The sequence below is a fragment of the Neopelma chrysocephalum genome, unplaced genomic scaffold (assembly GCF_003984885.1).
Source record: "Neopelma chrysocephalum unplaced genomic scaffold, ASM398488v2 Primary Assembly neopelma1_25, whole genome shotgun sequence".
Classification (NCBI taxonomy): domain Eukaryota; kingdom Metazoa; phylum Chordata; class Aves; order Passeriformes; family Pipridae; genus Neopelma; species Neopelma chrysocephalum.
The window spans coordinates 38,083,451-38,089,450 of NW_020897694.1; the positions used below are offsets into that span (position 1 = coordinate 38,083,451).

The window sequence follows — 6,000 nt, forward strand, 5'->3', positions numbered from 1 at the left end:
GCCCTCCAGGGAACACTGCCCTGGCACCCAATCACCTCTGAGCCCCTGGCTCCCAGGGGGGGCCAATCTCAACCTATAACAAGCCTGGAGAAAAAGGAGGCTTTTGCAGGGATGCTATCACTCTCTAGAACTACCTGAAAGGAGGTTGTAGACAGGTGGGATCAGTGTCTTTTCCCAGGTGGATTGGGTCTGGCTGAGATGGAGCTCATTTCCCCATAGTAGCCCTCACAGTGCTGTGCTTTGCGTTGGTAGCTAGAAGGGTGTTGATAACACACCAGTGTTTTGGCTACTACTGAACACAGCATCAGTGTTGTAACATTCCTTCCCCAACTGAGGGCAAGATCCTGGGAGGGCACTCAAGTAGGCCAGCTGACCCAAATTGACCGAAGGGATATTCCATACCATATGATGTCAGCTCAGATATAAAAGCTAAGGCAAGGAGCAGGAAGGCAGGTATTCCTTGTCTCCAATGGCTGCCTGCTGAGGAACCGTCACCCGTGCTGAAGCCCTGTTTCTCGGGAGTAGCCGACCATCGCTGCTGATGGGAAGTAGAGAATAAATCCTGCTATCTTTCGCTTTGCTTTTGTGTGCACAAGCTTTTGCTTTGCTTCTGCTGTTATAAACTCATGAGTTATTTTCCATCTTACCCTCTCCCCTGTTTGGCTGGGAAGGGGATCGATAGAGCAGCTGGGTGGGCACCTGGCATCCAGCCAAGGTCAACCCACCACATCAAGTAACAAGTGATATGACATGAGGAAATGATCTGAGTTTGCACCAGGGGAGATTTAGATTGGATATTGGGAAAAATTTCTTCACTGAAGGGGCAGGCAGGTGTTAGAACAGGCTACCCAGGAAAGTGGATGGGTTACCACCCTTGGAGGTATTCAAAATACATGTAGATGTAGCAGCTGGGGACATGGTTTAGTGCTGGACTTGACAGTGCCATGGGAACAGTTGGACTTGATGATCTTAAAGGCCTTTTCCTACCTAAATTATTCTAAGATTCCGTGATTCTAAAACGTGAGGCAGGAGGAATTACAGTGTTACATTTGAAATTCCCAGGCACTTTACAGTTGAGACAGGACTTCCCAGCAATATTTTAATCCCTCATTTTTCACAAAAGCTAGAAGGCCTTCTAGGTAACTTGATTTTTAAAGTAAATAGCACCAATTTGTAGAACCCAGTAATAAAATTACGTCAAAATGATGTAGTCATTAAGATGGAGCAAGGAAAAATTATAATGCTTTCTTCTGCACTAATAATTTGAAATGTATAGCTAGACTTTTGGGAAAAAGGCTACATAAATTAGGTTTTTTTCTGTGGTTTTTATCAATGCAATCTTCTTCCAGGTTTTCATTATAGCATTTAAACTTCAAAATTTCCTTAAAATCACAAAACAACAGATTAACCTCAGTCCTAAGGAAACAGTCCTTTTGCCTGGAAGTTTTTTCAGTAGGTTAACTTTTGTCCTGTTAGGAGTAAAACACGCAGAGAAAACAGAGCCTTACCCTAACAGAAAATCTTTGACAGAACCCTAGCAAGTGCTGTCAAATTTTCTAAATGGTCTTAGAAAAGTGGGTTATTCTTCAGATTTTATGGAATTAGTGCCAGACACTAATTCTTGATCTTTCTGGTTCAGGGGGTGCAATGCCCCTCACCTAAATGTGAGCATCTACAAAAGAGATGTCTTCGTCAGAGCTATTTTTTCTTATCAGCAGAGAGAAATGAGCCCTTCTTCCTTGTGATTCATCTTGTCCTGAGGTAGTCATCCAAACCAGATCAGATGACTCATGAACTAGAAATGCATGTTTCTACCCATTAGTCTAAGAAGGGAACCCTGGTCTAGCTCAAGTGGAGACATCTACCGGGCAGATGCCTCAGGTTAGGTAAGATGAATGCTATCAGGTGTCTCTCCAGTGTTTTTGTGTCCTTGGTAGAGTAGACAGGAGTAATTTGTCAAAAAATTATTCAAAACAAGTATTCAAAACAGAATCTTTCCATGTAATAGTTTGCTGCAGGGCACAGTCCGTTTCTTTCTGGAAGGAAGAACTGAAATAAGGCAGTTTCTCTGGCAGTGATAAAACATAAAGACAGAAGTGGACGCCATAAAAATTTAGGGATGCAATGAAATTGCACCCTGCTGTTCTAACAAAGGATCCATCTTTCCAAATTCCAGAAATAAGTGAGAGGAAACCATTGCGGCACTGCTCAGAACAAAGATCCTCCATACTCATCTCAGCACTCTGCTTATTTGGGGAGTGGGGTATGGAGGGAGTATAGTCAAGGATTTGTGTTATTAGAGCAATCAGGAGGAAAAGAAAGAACAATAAGACATTTAAAACTGATCGATAAATTCCAGGTGTATCTGAAGAATACTAAAACACTCTATTTCCTTTTGTTTACAGTGTATATCCTATTCGAAAATAGATCTTATGGGAAAAACAGAGCATAACTCCATATTTATTGCATTTCTGGAAATGGGCCTGTATTTATTACTGGCATCTGCTGTTGGTGACAGATCTTGAGTAGAATCCAGAAGTCCTGAATAATACTTGGCTTTCTTTATTGTGGTAAAAAAAAATTGCTTTTTCAGGCTTGCTGCAATTAGCAAAGATTGTATTTTGTTCTACATACCCTTTACTAGCGGTAATCCAATATTGAATTGCCTCAGAGGGTCTCAGCAATAACTGGGTCAAACTCTCTCATAACTCTTTCTGCTTGACCTGGAAAATTGACACTACCATAGGAGTGCACAGTATATATGTGTACTGCCAAAACACCACGTGTATTTAAATCTTGCACTCGGTTCTTCATTTATTCACCTTCCTTTTATGATTTTTTTTTAGTTTGTTCATGCCTCAATTTTTTCCCAATCTATTTAGCCTCTAGATAAAGACCACTTAGCTACTAGCAGGAGCAAATTTCATCTTCACATAGCATTTATACTTAGCATGTTCTAATTAAGTCAGTTAAAGTAGCTATCTGCAATTCAGCATGTCTGAGCAGCTCTCCATTCATCAGTGATCTCCTGTAAACATTTAGGACGTCTTGACCTTGACTAGTTGTGAGTGTAGAAAATGCAACCTGACTGAGATTCACGGGCTGCTTCTTGGCAATATGGTGGAGGTATGAGTGCAAAGAGCCAAGAGGAACAGGGGCAGCTCACAGAGACCATGCTGAGGTCCCACGGCAGGACTGCAGGGTGCCAGGAAGGGGAAATCTTAGTAGGGTCAGAAACAGAATGCGATATGATGTAGAGTCTCCAATTAATACTCACACAGGAAACTAGGTGAGCCATATTCCTACTGTGTGAACAAAATATATTGTGACTTGATTTCACAGAAGTCCAGTAATTATCTTCCACCACCTGCACCCGCTTTTTTTCTTCTGAGTCTCAGAAGCTGATACACATACTATCAAGGTTTCCTCATTACCTGTCTGAATGTTTCACTAACTCTATGTACAACGCCCATAAATACATCCATTTTGGAGAGTCCATACATAAAGTTAGCATTTTAGTAAAGGTTAATATCTAGGCTTTTGAAAAAGTAGAATAGGTTACACTGAAAAATGGGTGGATTACATGCATGAAACCAGGACAGAGAAGTATCACCACTCATGTTCCCATGTTTTGCTCAAAGTCCAGAGATTAAAGCAATCCCTAGAATATGTGAAATCCAGTTCTTATTCCTGTAGCAACCAGAGCGGATCTGAGTCTACACTTCTTACCTCCCCAGAGTGCCAAAACACCAAGATGTGTAATATAAGGATCTCCTGTCAATGCCACTCCTCTTCATACCTAAAAGGTTTCTGGGGTAGGAACTGGTTCTCTGGTATTACAAGTCCCAGATGAATGCCCTGACCTATGCTCCATTCATCTTTCTCTCCTGCCTCTGGCTCAATTTATATTTAACCACTGAGTCTTTGTATAAAACAAGCACTACATTCTTTACTTCCTTCCCTGTGTTTTGAATGCTGTCTGTACTTTGCACGTCACTTCATGAGGGATTAAAATGCTTGAAATAGATTTGATATGTTTTCCTTCAGCCTGAAGTGATAATTGATATCATTTGCTTCTACAACAGAATTTTTTTAAAGTTTTAATTTTGGCTCAGGTTTCATAGCCCCTGTTTTTAAATTTTTTGGTTTGAGTGATGAACTGAAGAATTATTTTTTTAAAAATCCCAATTCCTCTTTGTTCTTTTCATTACACTATCTGCTGTCAGCTGCCTTGAGGTTTGGTAAGGTTTCAGACACTGAATGTCCTTGCCAGTGGAGACTAAGCTTAATAATTTAACAGCATTTTCAGTGTTCAAAGCCAGGAGAGTTTGAGCTATTAAGCCTGCTAGTTGTAGTTGCACAAAGTCCTATTACACAGTGTAAAATGCTCATAATTTCCAATCTATTAAACCAGTCTCTTTGCATTTTGCTCTTATTCCTTGATGTTAAAAAAAATGTGCTAATTAAGTAAAATTAGTCCAACTCCAGTTTTATTTAAATTCCCTTAAATAAATTTCCTTAAATAAATAAATTTCCTTAAAGTACCCCAGACAAAAACTTTGGAGGTGAGGTAAAGTAAGATAAATTTTAATTTGCAGGGAATGGATAGAGATATAATCAGGAGCTTATTACGACCTACATATTTTTGGCATTCATATATAGATAGCAGATAGGTTTCCTGTATGACATCCCTCTAGCAAAACGAGTTGAAGGCAGGTGGATTTTATAATCCTATCCTTACTCCACTCCCTGAAAGCTAAGGATCACAGTGAATGAAACATATTTTTCCTGCAGAGGAATCACAGTAAGATATTTCCTCTAGTAGCATGCTTTGCCTCTCCTCAATTGGCTAAGGATACATCTCCCCCTCAAGGGGTGAGGTTAGGAAACAATGGGGATCCAGAGAGAGGTAGCAGCTTCAGGCTCTTCTACAAAGAAATCCTGATGAACATCCTGTGCTATGCCTATTTTTATCTCCATTATGCTCCAAAATTTCATAAAAGCTCCTATTAAACTTCAACATAAGAGCAGCTATAGGCAGGAAATGAAGATTTGATGACATTAGGCTAAAGTTATGACCAGCCTTGTGAGGTGAGGTGACCTGGGATGAAAAGTGAGACCTATATACTTTTATAAAAGAAACACATACATATGAAGCCAAAACCCCCTCACTGAAAACTATTTGCATAAATGGGGGGGTTTTAACAGAAAGAAGTGATGTGATTTTGCTTTTGGTCTCACTGACAAGTAAAAGCTTTGGATAGCTAAATGCAGTAAGAAAATAGAAAGAAACCCCCAAACAAACAGAAGATAAAGGCCTGGATGAGAAACACATGGTGTTATCTAGAAGCATGTTGCTGCTGAAGGGGGTATTTTCTGCGGGTGAGGTGGATGAGAACACATCCAGAACATGATCAACTGGCTGCTAAGGAATTGATGTCCTGACATACATGTCAGGGCTTTTTGCCATTCTAGAAGACCTGGGGCCCCCCAGCATCTCCAGCTGCTGCTCCAAAAGAGAACAACCCTGTGTGATATCTCCCACCCCCACATTGCCCATCCATACATGATTCCAAAAGCGTTAGACACTTGTATTTAATAGTAGACTTCTAGAGGGGCCTAGACTGTGACTAACTGCAATGGAACCTGCATGTAGCCAGTCACAATATGGGGACCCCAAAATTCAGGAGTTCTTCATCAAGAGTCCAAAACGACACCAACCCCTAATCAATTTTGATGAAGCTAACAAAGAACATCAAGATGTTAAGGAAGTTAATGCTGATTACAAGTTAAAGGGAATCCTATTTGACAACTAAATCCTATTAAAGTAAGCAGGTGGATTACAAACACTGTGGTTAATAAGGAAATGGGCATGTGGAAAATGTTCTGTGGGCTAAAAACAAGTGAACACAGAACAAGTTTTAACACAGGAAGAGTGTTAAGCTTTATTAACAGTTCAGTCATTGTGGTGGCTGGTACTCCCCGTGATCCTACTGGAGA

At 40.4% G+C, this 6,000-nt stretch overlaps 1 long non-coding RNA gene across 1 annotated transcript in view; it reads left to right on the forward strand.

Moving 5' to 3' along the window:
- Positions 1-5,287, forward strand: part of LOC113963644 — a 45,532-nt gene extending 40,245 nt beyond the window's left edge. Inside the window, exon 6 of the long non-coding RNA XR_003532908.1 lies at positions 5,275-5,287. This is a non-coding gene — a long non-coding RNA (uncharacterized LOC113963644). The remainder of the gene's footprint in view (positions 1-5,274) is intronic.
- The last annotated feature ends 713 nt before the right edge of the window (positions 5,288-6,000 follow it).